We start from the raw sequence: 13,852 nt of genomic DNA, 5'->3' as shown, positions 1-13,852 counted from the left end.
TGGTGATGGTGATGATGGTGATGATGGTGATGATGATGATGGTGATGATGCAGCTTCCTCTTATCTCCCCTAGGAGTTTCATTTCTCAGTCCCCAAAAATTTCCTGAGGGCTTATTATTTGCCAGACCCTGTGCCAGTGCTGGTATTCAGTGGCAGTCTGCAGTCTCTGCCCTGATGACGTCCACACAGGTCCTGGCAGGACAGCCTGGTGGGTGCTGCAAAGACATAAGCAGTATAGAGTGCTATATAGGGCAGAAGCGGGGGATCTAGGTGAAGGGGGAGGAGAAGCTCACTCCAGGCAGGAAAATGGGGTGCAAGGCCCAGAGGGGAGAAGACACAGACTGTGAAGGACTGAGAAGCTCAGTGTCTGGGTGGGAAGTGTCAAGGGGGCAAGAAGGGTAGGAAGGGGCAAAGGCTTGTTGCAGAGAGTGCTGTCCTGGGACCAGCAGCGTGGCAGCCTCAGCCTCACCTGGGAACTTAGAAATTCGGGGTCCCAGCCCAAGCCCACTGAATCCAAATCTGTGTGTTAACAAGCCCCCCAGGTGGTTCAAATCATCTTAGTGGGACAAACCCCGGGCTTCATCAGGAGGTGTCCTGTGGTTCCCATGACGAATTTCCACTCCAGCAACTTTAGAATCCCTGGGGAGATTTTCATTAGATCAATCTCTCATACAGTGTGTCCCAAGCACCCACATTTTAGAAATTCATTATTCATTCAGCAAATGATTTCTGAGCACCAGGCACTCTTTCCCTAGAATGGTGCTCAGGGCCTTCTCTTAGCACGCACTCAACAAACACTCATGAATCTGGTACAATGGCTCCATGCCCAATTTACATTTTCTGTCTAGGGTCCAACCTGATCTCCATGACATCACTCAAAGACCCACACTCCCCACCCCCACCCCACCATTGCCTCTTGAGGCTTTGAGTGTGAGCGCTCCTTCAGGAAGCCTCTCAGATCCTCCCACTGGTATGGATGTCCTCCTCCGTGCTGCATAGCACCCTGGGCCGGCTTCCGTCATAGTACCCTCCTGCTGTCAGCTTGCCTTCCTCCAGACAAGGAGTCAGGAGCTTCCTACAGACAGATCAGTGCCTTGTTTCTGCTTGCATCCCCAGGACCTGGCATGGTTAAATGTTTGTAGAGCGAATGAACAAATAAATAAGCTAATAAAAATGAAAATAATATATGTGAAAGCACTACACCCATGCTAGTTAATACAATCGTTCATTTGTGTTTGTCCCACGGTGTCTTACCACAGATGGGTGCTGGTGAAGAAATAACCAAGCTTCTGGTTTTTTAAATTTTTTTAAGAGCTTTATTGAGATATAATTTACCCATTTAAAGTATACAAGTCAGTGGTTTTCAGCATATTCACAGAGTTATGCAACCATCACCACTATCTAATTCCAGAACATTTTCATCACTCCAAAGAAACCCATATCCATAGTAGTCACTCCCCATCTCCTCCCAACCCCCTTCCCCAGGTCTAAGCAACCATGAATCTACTGTCTGTTTCTACAGATTTGCCTTTTCTGGACATTTCATATCAATGGAATCTTACCATATGTGGTCTTTTGTGTCTGGATTCTTTTGCTTAGCATGGGTTTTCAAGGTTCAACTATGTTGTAGCATGTGTCAGTACTTTGCCCCTTGCTATGGATGAATATTCCATTGCCTGGATATACCACATTTTATTTATCCATGCATTAGATGACCATCACCCATCTTCATGCAGATACACAGCACTTACCGTATTTGCCGGCGTATAAGATGACTGGGCGTATAAGACGACCCCCTAACATTTCCACTCAAAATACAGAGTTTGTTATATACTCGCCGTATAAGACTACCCCCTCTTCCGCACACCTTCCACACACCAAATAAAAGGTAAAACAATATCAGATTTGATTTCAACATTTATATTTATATTCAAATGCTTATGACATGCAGGAAAACTGTCACAAGGCTGTATGTAATCAAACATATACATAAATCGCGATTCGCGATTTTGCGCTATCATACTGGGTGTATGGTCGGCTGTGTGCGATTTTGCGAGTGTGGTAAAATCGCATAACAGCAAAATCGCATAACAGCCGAGCATACACCCAGCAGCGCTGCTGATGCCTGAACGGTATGTGGAATGAAGTGGGCGGGCATCGGGAGGCCACTATGGCACGGGGCAAGCACTATGGGCAGTCTATCTGAAGTGTACCTGGCGTATAAGACGACCCCCCACTTGGAGGCATATTTTTCAGGGCCAAAAAATCGTCTTATACGCCGGCAAATATGGTAGCTTTTGCAATAGCATTGTCATGCCATCTCACTTCATGTTGACAGTTGCTGTTTGGGGAGTGTTCTGGGGCTCCCCCCCCCCATTTTGCACATGAGGAAATGGAGGCTAGGGTGAACAGTTGTGACTTGCCAGAGATCACAGGCTATTAAATGGCAATCATAACTCGAAGCACTTTTCTCTGCACCATTCTGCCTCCCTCCCCAATCTAGTTTACGTCAGGTGTCTCTTTTCCCCTCATAAACTCACTTTTCATGGCAAACACAGTATGCTGTGGCCATCAGGACTTGCATACACAGGTTTGAGTGTGTGCTCAGGGAGGGTGCGAAGCCTTTATCTGATCTGGATTTATAAGCCAGAGGTCTGCCCTCCTTCCAGCCCCAGTGCAGACAGGCCATTTCTGGGTCCTGGGTGTGGGTGGGTGAGGGTATAGCTGAGACAAGACGCTGGTGCAGGAGTCCTTGACCTTTCTGTCCATCTTGCAGAAAGGGGGCCTCTCCCACCTGCCCTGGGGCCTCCCAGACCTTCTCATGACCACTTCCTTCCGCTTGCAACACCCCTTCCTCTTCAACCATCGAGCACTTTAAACACACCTCTTTCACAGCACTCATCCACTGGGACACAATTATTGGTTGATATGTCTGCTCCCTCAAACCTGTGAGCTGCAGCTGTGAAGGGTCTTAATCATCTTAGTATCACAGGAACTGACACTTAATAGGCACTTGGCCGGTATTGCTAGAATGAATGGATGGTCCCATGTTTTAATAGCAGTGTTTACTGTCTATTGCATGCTAGCCGGAAGACATTTTATCCTGACACAGTCCTGCAATATGCTGTCTAATCTACTTTTTGCAGAAGGAGAAGTGGAGACTCAGAAAGGTAATGTTTACAAGCCCAAGGCCTCATAGTCAATAAAAGACAGCTGGGATTTAAAACTAAAGATCTATGTGTCTCCCAATATGCTGCTTTTCACTACCAGTGGGCCCCTCTTAGGGCAAGTGTGAATTAAGAATCAGGTATAGAATGGGGAATGGATGATTAAAAAGAAAAAAAAAAAGGACAAGATCGCTCACAGCTTCTCAAACTCTATTTGCCTGTGATCTCTATTACTAAATCCTACTTCACGTCTCAAGAGAGAAAACCAGCTCAGAGAGGTTGAGTAACTAGCAAAAACACACAGCGTAGTGGGAGGACCAGCCCTCCAGGACAGGTCTGCTCGTTTCGAAGGGCAGGCTTGCTTCCGTACACCACAGTCCGTGTGTATTTATTCCACTTTGCATTGCTCAGGTGGAAGTCTCAGTTTCCACTGAAAAACTTTAAAAGGAAATGAATAAATACAAATAGTATTGGAGAAATTGGAATCTTCATATATTGCTGGTGGGGTGGTAAAAAGTTACAGCCACTTTGGAAAACAGTGTGGCAGTTCCTTAAGGTGCTAAACATAGTTACCATCCAACCTAGACATTCCACTTCGAGGTATAGGCCAAATGAAAACTTGTCTGCACAAAAACTTGTACATGAATGTACAAATGTTCACAGCAGCATTATTCATAATAGCTCCCCACAAATGGAAACAACTAAAATGTCCAGGAACTGCTGAATGAATAAACAAAATGTGGCATATTCATGCAATGGGATGTTATTTAACAATAAAAAGGAATGAGGTTCTGATGCATGTTACAACACAGAGGAACCTTGAAACCATTATTCTAAGTGAAAGAGGCCAGTCACAAAAAGTCACATAGTGTGTGATTCCACGGATATGAACTGTCCAAAACAGGCAAATCTATGGAGACAGAAAGTAGCTTAGTGGTTGCCATGGGGGGAGGGAGAGAGGGAATGGGGAGTGATGGCTAATGGGTATGGGGTTTCCTTTGGGGATGATGAAAATGTTCTGGAATTAGGTAGTGGTGATGGTTGCACAACTCTATGACTGTACTATTAAAAGCCACTGAACTGTATACTTTAAAAGGGTTTATTTTATGATATGTGAATTATATATCAATAAAGCTGTTATAAAAAGAATGAAAATGGAATGGTTTTTGCCTTTTCCAGTTCCGCTTGTCCCATACCCACCCTGTGACAGCGAACATGGCCTCCTTTCAGCCTGCCCAGCACAGCACCCGCAGCCTTTTTTGACTTGGTGTGGGAGTGTTTGACTTGGTGTGGGAGTGTCTCTCGGCCTCTTTCCTTCAAGGGTGCATTTTGAAATATTTGGCCTCACGTTGCTTCTGTGTGGCAAAGGACTTTATGGTCATAACGTGTCTCTTGCCGTGATATCCGTTCCAAGATGGAGAAACCATCTTAGCAGCCCAGCCCAGCTGGATGGTGATGGAGTCAGGGTGACATCACAGGATTTTAGGAATTGGGAGCAAATGCAGCTTGGACCCCCAGTACAAAGCAGCTGGGATTATGAAGGTGAGCACCCTGTCTCTCACACCCAAACATCTGAGTTCGAATCTCAGCGCCACCACCTACTAGCTGGTGGTCCTGAGCAGTCTCTTAACTGCCTGGAGCTTCCATTTGCTCACCTGAAAAAAGTGAGGGTGAGGATTCCTACCTTAAAGGCAGTGAGAGGATCCTGGCCATTCAAACTGTCGTCCGCGGAGCCTAGCTGCTTCAGTGTCCCCTGGGAGCTTGTTAGCGATCTCAGGCCCTGCCCTTGACCTGCAGAATCAGAATTTACATCTTAACAGCATGTTCAGGGGATTTATATGCACAATAAAGGCTGAGAAGCACTGGTGAGAATGAAATGAGATTATGTAGGTAAAAACCTGGCATAGTGCCTGGCACCCAATAGGTGCCATACACGTGGATGTTATGGTGTTTTGTTGTGACCTAGAAAGTAGGCTAGGCTGGGGTCCTAGCTCTACCACTTCCGGGCGGGCTGGGTGATGTTCATCTAGATACTGGACCATTCTGGGCCTTCTCGGTGTTTCCCTGAAACATTGGTTTGATTAGGCTCATCTGATAAAATGTGCGTAAAACTATATTACAAATGCAAGAGGCCTATGGTTATCTTGGCCAATGAGGAGAGAGAATGATTTGCAAGGTTCTGGAGATAAGAGAAGGTTCAGAGCAATGCTGAGGCATCAGACAGGGGGCAGAGCCTGGCAAGCAGAGAAGAGCAATTGAGGGAGCGCTGCTCTTGCCCAAGAGAAGCCCCTCCACTTAGAAATCATCTAACCAAAGGAAGTGGTGACAAAAACCACACAGTGCTATTGGGCAAGTTAAGGAGGTTCCAGCAAACAGAGGGTGTAGGCTCATAGCAAGGTGCTTCCTTGTCCACAGAAAGCAAAGGTACCAAGCTGCTGGAAGCATGAGTGCAGGGGTTGCCAATGTGCAGATTTCAGGTGGTTTCCAGGGGGCTCTGGAAACTCCTCTGTTCATAGTGTCTCTATCAGTGGTTTCCCACGGTCCTAGGAGGACAATAGCAGCTGACATTTATATAGCACTTGGGACGTGCCAGGCATTTTCTGAGAACAGTTTCATGTATTCATCCCGGTAATCCTCACTACAGCCCTGTGAGGTGGGTCTCTTTCGATTCCCCATATTACAAAGGAGGCCACTGAAGCCCAGGGAGGGTAGTGACTTGTCCAGTATCACAGGGCCAGCTTCAAGCCCAGGACATCTGGCTCTAAGACCGCCTTCTTAGCAACCCTTCTACTGCTTTTTTGGTGGTGGTGTTGTTATTTTTAACTAAGACTTTATTGTTTAGAGTATTAAGTTCACAGAAAAGCTAAGGGGAAGGTACAGAGATTTCCCGTTTATCCTCTGCTCTGACCCCATGCATAGCCTTCCCATAATCAACATCCCCATCCAGGGTGGCTGTGATTTATAAGAAACATACATATGGTCATTCAGATAACCAGAATATATTTCCCATATATATTTGATCTTGGTCCAGAGTTCCTGGCTCATAGCTCCTAAAACCCTTGGCATTTCCTAAGTAATGAGAACATCAAAGGTGTCTTTTCTTATGTTAATACTGTGGCTTTTGGACCCCACCCTAAGGATGGGGTCTGGTTGCTGGTTGAGCCCACTGTGTGACTAGAGGGTAGGAACTTTCAGCCACACCCCCAGACCTCTGGGGAGGTGAGAAGAGGTGGAGATTGAATCAATCACTAATGGCCAATGATTTAATCAAGCATGGCTTTCTAATGAAGCTTTCATAAAAACCCAAAAGGATGGGGCTCAGAGGGCTTCCAGGTGGGTGAACAGACATGTGGAGATTCAGAGAGAGTGATGGGCTCAGAGAGGGCGGAAGCTCTGCACCCTTTCCCCTGCCTTGCCCTATGCATCTCTTCCATCTGGCTGTTCCTGAGTTAGATCCTTTTATAATAGACCAGTGAGCTAGTAAATAAATGGGTTTCCTGAGTTCTGTGAGCTCTAGCAAATTAATCGAAACCAAGGAGGGGGTCGTAGGACCCTCCGATCTATAGCTGATGGATCAAAACCACAAGGGACAACCTGGAGTTCTTCTGACTGGGGTGGGGCAGTCTTAGAGCCTTAACCCTGATACCTGATCTGCAGGTAGATAGTGTCAGAACTGAGCAGGGCGCCCAGCTGGTGTCTGGGGCATTGCTTGTTAGTGTGGTAGAAACTGGGAGATGAAATAAATAAAAATTGTCACACAGACAAGGGCCCAAACCAGGATCAAACCCAGGATCAGGTTCTATTTTCTGAGCTACCTCCCTAGAGAAGCCTAACTTGTTGGGCTTCCAAAGTTTGCTACTGGTTACAGCGCAGCCCCCTAGGTAGAGGCCAGGTTCACCACTCCTGGAGAACGTAAGAAGCTGCGCTCACTCGCTCCTTACCACCAACCAGCTTCCCTCCCCGCCTGCACTGTCCCATTCAATTCAACATCCACTTGCTGGGCACCAACTGGACACATGGCTATGCCTTCTCCCTCAACGCGGAACATGCCAGATATTGCATGGTGCCCTCCGTACTTCATTCAAGTTGCTCCTAAAATGTCACCTTCCCACAACCATCCCTCAATTCCTAATGCAAATGAGAAGCAACATCCCTCTCTAGGGGAGTCCCCTTCCACTGCTTTAGTTTTCTTCATGCGTTTGTCACCACTTGACAAATTATACATCTTGCTGGTTTATCCATTTACCCTTTGTCTTTCTTAAAATGTAAACTCCAGGAAAACAGGAACTTATAGAGTTGGTTCCCTGCTCTATCCCCAGTGCTTAGAATAGGGGCTGGCATACAGTAGGTAGGTTGTTGAATTAATAAATGGCATTGGGCCAAGAGTGTGGAGCAGGGCTGATGAACTAGTAGGAACTAGAAGGGGCTGTGCTGGCAGATATCCCGATGAGCGCGCTCAGATGAGTGCAAACCAAGTGGCCCGAAAGCACAGGGGAGGCAGAGGTCAATTCTGACTGGGCGTCTGAGTGATCCCTGGGGGCTGGGTGGGACTTCAAAGATGGAGCTGTAAGGAGAGAGAGCATCTCTGTGGAGGGAAAGGCAAGGGCAACATTGCAGGGGCAGAAAGGTGGGTTGGGCACAGAGACCAATCTGTGGGACTGTAGCTTTGGGTTCAGGTTGATGGGCAGCAGGGAAGAAGCCTAGGGCAGGTTGTCGAGGGCTTTGAATGCCAGGCAAAGAAGTTCGAAGTTAGTAAGTTTCTGGCAGCGTCCTTAGAAGATCTATCCATCCATTGGGTTGTCGGAAAAGTCATGACGTCTTTTTTTATGTTTTTTTGTCGCAAAAATGCGTCCTGACTTTTCCGACAACCCAATATATTCTATATCTGTATCTATCTACACATACATATGTGGAACACACACACACACACACACACACATACACACACACACACACACACACATATATATATGTATATATATATATATATATATACACATACACATAGGAACCTACTAATTTAAAATATTTACATAAAATTAAAAATTAAAAACAATGTATATTTTAAACTTATGTTTTAATAAGCTCCCAAGGTTCACAATTTGGGGATAAAAGGTTTTAATGATGAAAATCTCTCTCCCACTCCTGCCTTCCCCACCCCAATCTCAGGAAATGTGCCCTTCCCAGTAAGTGGCCAATGTTACCATGTTTGGTGTCTTGCTCCAGCGGATTCACACTTACAGCGACCTTACTTGTGGAGCAGCTGTGAGGGGGGTGTAGGTGGTTCATGCCTCAGACTCACGAGAAGGCCGGGCTTAATTCACTGCTGCCAGGTGGCCCTTTCTCAGTTCCCTACCGGGAAGTTCTGGGAAGTCCTGCGGGCTCCACTCGCTGACAGGTGGATATGATTGAGCCCGCCCACTTCTGTCGCGTGAGCCAATTGAACACATAAATTTTTCAATTCCCCGCCCCCTACAACAACCAATGATTGCAGAGATGCAACAGGTCAGCCAGGTTCCCCCATTTGACCTAGCTTGGAAAAGTCTGTAGAATTTCTGCCTTAGGCAAAAAGAACTGCGAAACTGAGGGAGCTGGAGAAACTAGGACGAGCATTAAAGGAATGCCGGTGGCACTGAATCTCAGAAACTGAGGCTTGAAGGATTGCTGGAGGTCATTAGCCTAACCTGGGGCTGACCCTCTCCCTCCCTCCTCAGTCATTTCTGCCAGGTGCTTACTTAGTCTGGTGAAATCACTAGCTGCAGACGTGGACCAGCTGATAAAACAGGACACAGCTTCATCAGAAGGAGCAGGTCCAAGGTCTGCCTACTGAGTGTGGGGGAAGGACCCATAAAGATTCAGAAGCGGGCTCAAATCCTGCCTCTACCATTTGTTAGCTGTGTGACTTTGGGCAACGCGTGTCAACTTTCTAAGCCTCAGTTTCCTCAGCTGGAGAAGGGAGTAATCACACTACTAGTCTCCCTGCTCTGACTACGGGAGGATAGATGGGCCTAGTCAAATGGAAAACGCAAGGGATTTCCATCTCTGTAAACCATAGTGCTTGATAATTAAAAGAGCATTACTTTGAAGCTAAATAGTCCGGGGTTCAAATCCTGGTTCTCCCAGTTACTTGGCCTTAGGTAAGTCACTTTTACCTCTGTGACTCTCTTTCTTTCTTTCTTTCTTTTTCTTTTTTTTTAAGATTTTATTGGAGAATTGGGGAAGGGGAACACACAAGTTGTTGTCCTTTTGTTCTTCAGTCTAGTTGTAGAGGACGTTGCTTCACTGGCCCATGTTGGTATTGTGATCATTGCGCTCTTCCCTGTGGAGGCAATTGGTTGCCGGCCATTGGACGGCTGCTCATGGTGACTCATGGCAGCTCACGCTGGCTGCCGGCCGCTCACGGTAGTTCACAGCAGCCCACGGTAGCTCACAGCAGCTCACTGCAGCCTATGCCGTCGCCAGTGACTCACAGCAGCCCAGCTCCAGGTCGAGCTGTTGTTCACCATCTTAGCTGTAGAGGGTGCAGCGTCACTGGCCCATGTGGGATCCGAACTGGCGACCCTGCTGCTCAGAGCTCATGCTCCCAAGCCAACTCTTAACTACCAAGCCACTCGGCCGGCCCTGTGACTCACTTTCTTTATCTCTAAAATAAAAAAAAACCCATGGGCTGTTAGGATTACATGAGTCCAGATTTATAAGGGCCCTTGGCCCAGAGCCAAGACACGTTCGATGTCTAGAACCATGGGAACTCTTGGAACCTCGGTTTCATCATCTGCCTTCCGCATACGACAATAATGTCTTCCCTGCCTGCCTCTCAGGAGTGTCAGAGGCCTTAAATGTCTTGTGACACAGTTTAAAAAATAGAAAAATATTACACCAAGGTTAGTTAGTGACACTGCAAGGCAGCCAGCACACTGGAAGAAGCATAATGTTGGCCCTGGCTCTGCCTTTTACTCTCTGTGTGACCTTGGGCAAGTTATTTCACCTGTCGAAGTGTCAGTTTCCTCTTCTGAGATATGCTACCTTTATAGACTACCACTGAGGACATGGCTAGGATAGCGTGTGGAAAGTATCTACATACTATACATCCACCACACAACAAATTTTAATCATCAGTACCTATTACCAGCAAGGTTTTCTTTAAATTTCCCTAGATTCTGTTTCTGGGAATGGGAGACAGGGGGAGAATAAGACTTGCTTCTCACTGTATATCCTTCTGTAGCTTTTGACTTGTATGATTTGAATGTATTTTTTTAATAAGTAAAACTTAAATGTAAACGGGAAATATAATACATTACGTAAATATAGTAAATAAAAATCAAAACAGTACATTAAAATTTAAAACTAATATTTAATCCCATGTTTAGAGGCCTTGTTGGGGGTGAGAAGCCCAAATGCAAAGCACACCTTGGTGTCCACACATACCAGAATGTACCACGGAAAGGCAGAGTCATGCTTTGTTTATTTTCTAAGATCAATGGGGGAATTTTCTAAACCCCAACCAAGGGTCACCTCTGAAAGGAGTGGCCATCCATTGGTGTAAACATCCTCGAAGCCACTCTGAAGTCATGTTCTATGGAAGGGAATGACCTCAATTTGGAAGCCCTCAGGATGGATTTCCCACAGCATCAGAGGTATTCAGGACTCCGGGTGACTCACTCCTTCCCACTGGGCTTGCCCTCCAACCTTGATCAAGGATGAATACCTCATTTAGGAGCAATAGCTCTCCCTCTACCACAGTACCTTACATGGGTATCAGCTAGCCCTGAGCCACTCAGCCAACCCACATTCAGGCTTCTGCCACTATCCTAGGGCGCCCCTGGCCTTGGACAGCTTACCTGTTCTTCCTGCCCTGGAGCCACAGGCTGAACTGAACCACCCTACACGGGAGGCTCCCCTTCAGCTGGAGAAAGGGGGGAAGGAAGAACACCAAGACCCAAGCCCACTTTCTCTCCTGTGTTCACGGTCACATCTTTGCTGCCTGTGGCAGTGACCCAGCTGATCAGGCTCCACTTCACAATTTATCAAGGCAGGGGAGAGGGAGACGGATGGGACGTGGGCTTTTCACTGCCTCACCCAGGAAGTGACACATGTCGCTTTCACACATCTCATTGGCCAGAACTAATCATGGGCCTTGCCCACGTGAAAGGGCGCAGGCCAGTGCTGGGGAGTGAATGGAATATTTGGTGAGCATTGCTGCGCCTGCCAGAGTCTTTCTGCTCAGCCTTTCGGCTGATATTCATTGATTAGAATCAGAGGACATTAGAGTGGGAGAGACCTCAAGAGTCATGTCATCCAGGGAATTCCACAAGCCAAAACACTTCAGAATACCCTGAAGTTGTTGTCACGAACACAAAGTCCTCGGTCGTGTCCCAGACCTACTGAATCAGAACAGTCTAGGGGAGCAGGAAATCTATATTTTGAAAAACTCACCAGGAGATTCCAGCAGCAGCCAGGTTGGGGGCCCACAGATGAAGTCAACTACCTTCGACAGATGAGGAAATTGACACTCAGAAAGGAATAGTGACTTTCTCAAAGCACACAGATAGTGAATGACAGAACTTGAACCAGAACCTAGGCTTCCCGGCCAGGGCTCTTAACACCTATAGCCTTCACCTGTAGTTTCCTACCTGCCCTGGCTTCTGCTAACAGCACCTCAGTTCTGCTTTGGGGAGACACCAGTCCTCCATTCTCAATCCCCGTGGTTCAAGAGAGGCTGACCCACTTCCCAAGTCTGGAGTGGGCACATGGCTCAGACCTAACCAATCAGAATCCCAGACTATGTTCCCAGGAAGGTCTTGAAATCAAATCCGAAAGGGGGAAGGCAGCCCCAGGATGTTTGCTGAAACTATTTAGAGAAAGAAGCTCCTTTTTCCCTGAGGTTGCTCACTGGTTTGATGTGAGCCTGGAGCAGCTGGCTGTCCTTGCTACCACGTAGGGAGAGCCTGTCTGAAAATAAGCCCTGAACAGAGACAAGCGGAGCTAAGGGACCGTGGGTCCTGACAACTCCATCCCATACCTGTTTCCTCACTTATACAATGAGGATAATAATAGCACCCAGCTCAATAGAATTGTGGTGAGGTTTAAATGACTCATAACAAAAAAACAAACAAAAAAAAAGTGAAAGAAAACCAACAACAACAACCGATATAAATAAATACACGACTTTATACCAATAAAGTGCTCAGAACAAAGTAAGCACTCAGTAAAGTTAGCTATTATTTTCATATTGGTTACTTTGGAGTGAGACTGCATGAGAGAAGGAAGATAATGAATCTTTCTTTTCTAGGTCTCTGTCTCTCTCTCTCTAAGTTCCAACAACCTAAGGACACTAGACTGTCCATGTTTCAAGCCACAGGGTGGGCTAGTAGAAAAGACAAGTGTCACAGCCAGCTAGAAGGGGGGACTTGAACCCAGCCCCTCCAAGTGCTGCTGTGTGAATTTGGGCCAGTTCGTTTACCTCTCTGTGCCAGATTTTCTTCATCCAAGAGATGAGCAAAGTACTGCCTATCTCACAGGTGGAAGCGAGGATTATGAGAAAGAACAAAAGTGCAAGGGCCTGGCCCACAATAAGACACCCTCCCCCCGCCCGTATCCATCCCTCTCTTTTTCCATGAAACCGTGGCCAGAGGCTGGGCAGTGTGTTCCCTCACTCCCCAGGCTGTAAATTGTAAAGGACCCAAGAAATGTTGCCTCCAAAGACTGCTGCTTCAGCCCACGTGACCAGGATGAGCATCCTTAACAAAAGGCCACCCACTCTTCAAGGTTTGCGGAAAAGCCTTTGCCTTCCTTTCAGGGCCTCAGATGGGGGTCAGGGAGATGCCCAGGGCGATAAATAAAGAGGGGGCAAAAATAAAACCAAAACAGTGTTTACTCTGAGATGAAAGTGCATTGCTAAACACTAACCACAAGGACTTGTGGACAGAAGCCACATGTTGGGGATGTGCTGGAATGTCACAAACTGCAAGGGTAAGAAAAAGCTCCTTGGGCCTGTGCAGGCTGGGTTGGACCCCTCTGGGTGCCCCCTGGCACCTTCCAGTTCTGGAGTCCATGACCAGTCACACCCGACCTCACACAGCCGGAGCCACTCAGGTTGTCCCCTGCCCACTCACTGTTCCTGCCTCTGCCCCTCTCCTCTGGAGGGCCCCTCTGCCCACCTTAGTCCCATTAACTCCAACTCATACTTTAAACGCTATTTAGACACCACCTCTGCTGGCAACCCTTTGCTGACCCCTCCCCACCCCCAGACCCCCAGACCCCTGTGTTTATCTCTATCACTGCAATTCTACAATGACTGCAATTACCTGTGTACTTCCTTGCCTCCCCTCCCTACTAAATTGCAAGCACTTAAGGGTAGTATAGTGTCGTGGTTAAGGACGTGGACCTTGGAGCCGAACTGCCAAGCTTTGAATTCTGGCTTCCCAGCTGTGTGACCTTGGGTGAGTTACTTGCTCTCTTATGCCTCAGTATCCCTCTCTGTAAAATGGGGATGATCGTAACAGCATCTGCCTGATGAGGATTCTGCCGGTTGCTGCATAGGTCTCTTCCAATTGTGCGTTCTGGAACTGGGGAAATAACCACAGGATGGTTGCAGGGACCCCCCCCACGGCCAAGTGTGAGACAGACCTGAGCTAAAACTCCATTGATCACCTGACTTCCATAAGTCTTTTACTCTGACTGGTGGA

The sequence above is a fragment of the Hipposideros armiger genome, unplaced genomic scaffold, assembly GCF_001890085.2.
Source record: "Hipposideros armiger isolate ML-2016 unplaced genomic scaffold, ASM189008v1 scaffold_633, whole genome shotgun sequence".
NCBI lineage: Eukaryota > Metazoa > Chordata > Mammalia > Chiroptera > Hipposideridae > Hipposideros > Hipposideros armiger.
Note: the sequence above shows the minus strand (reverse complement) of the source record.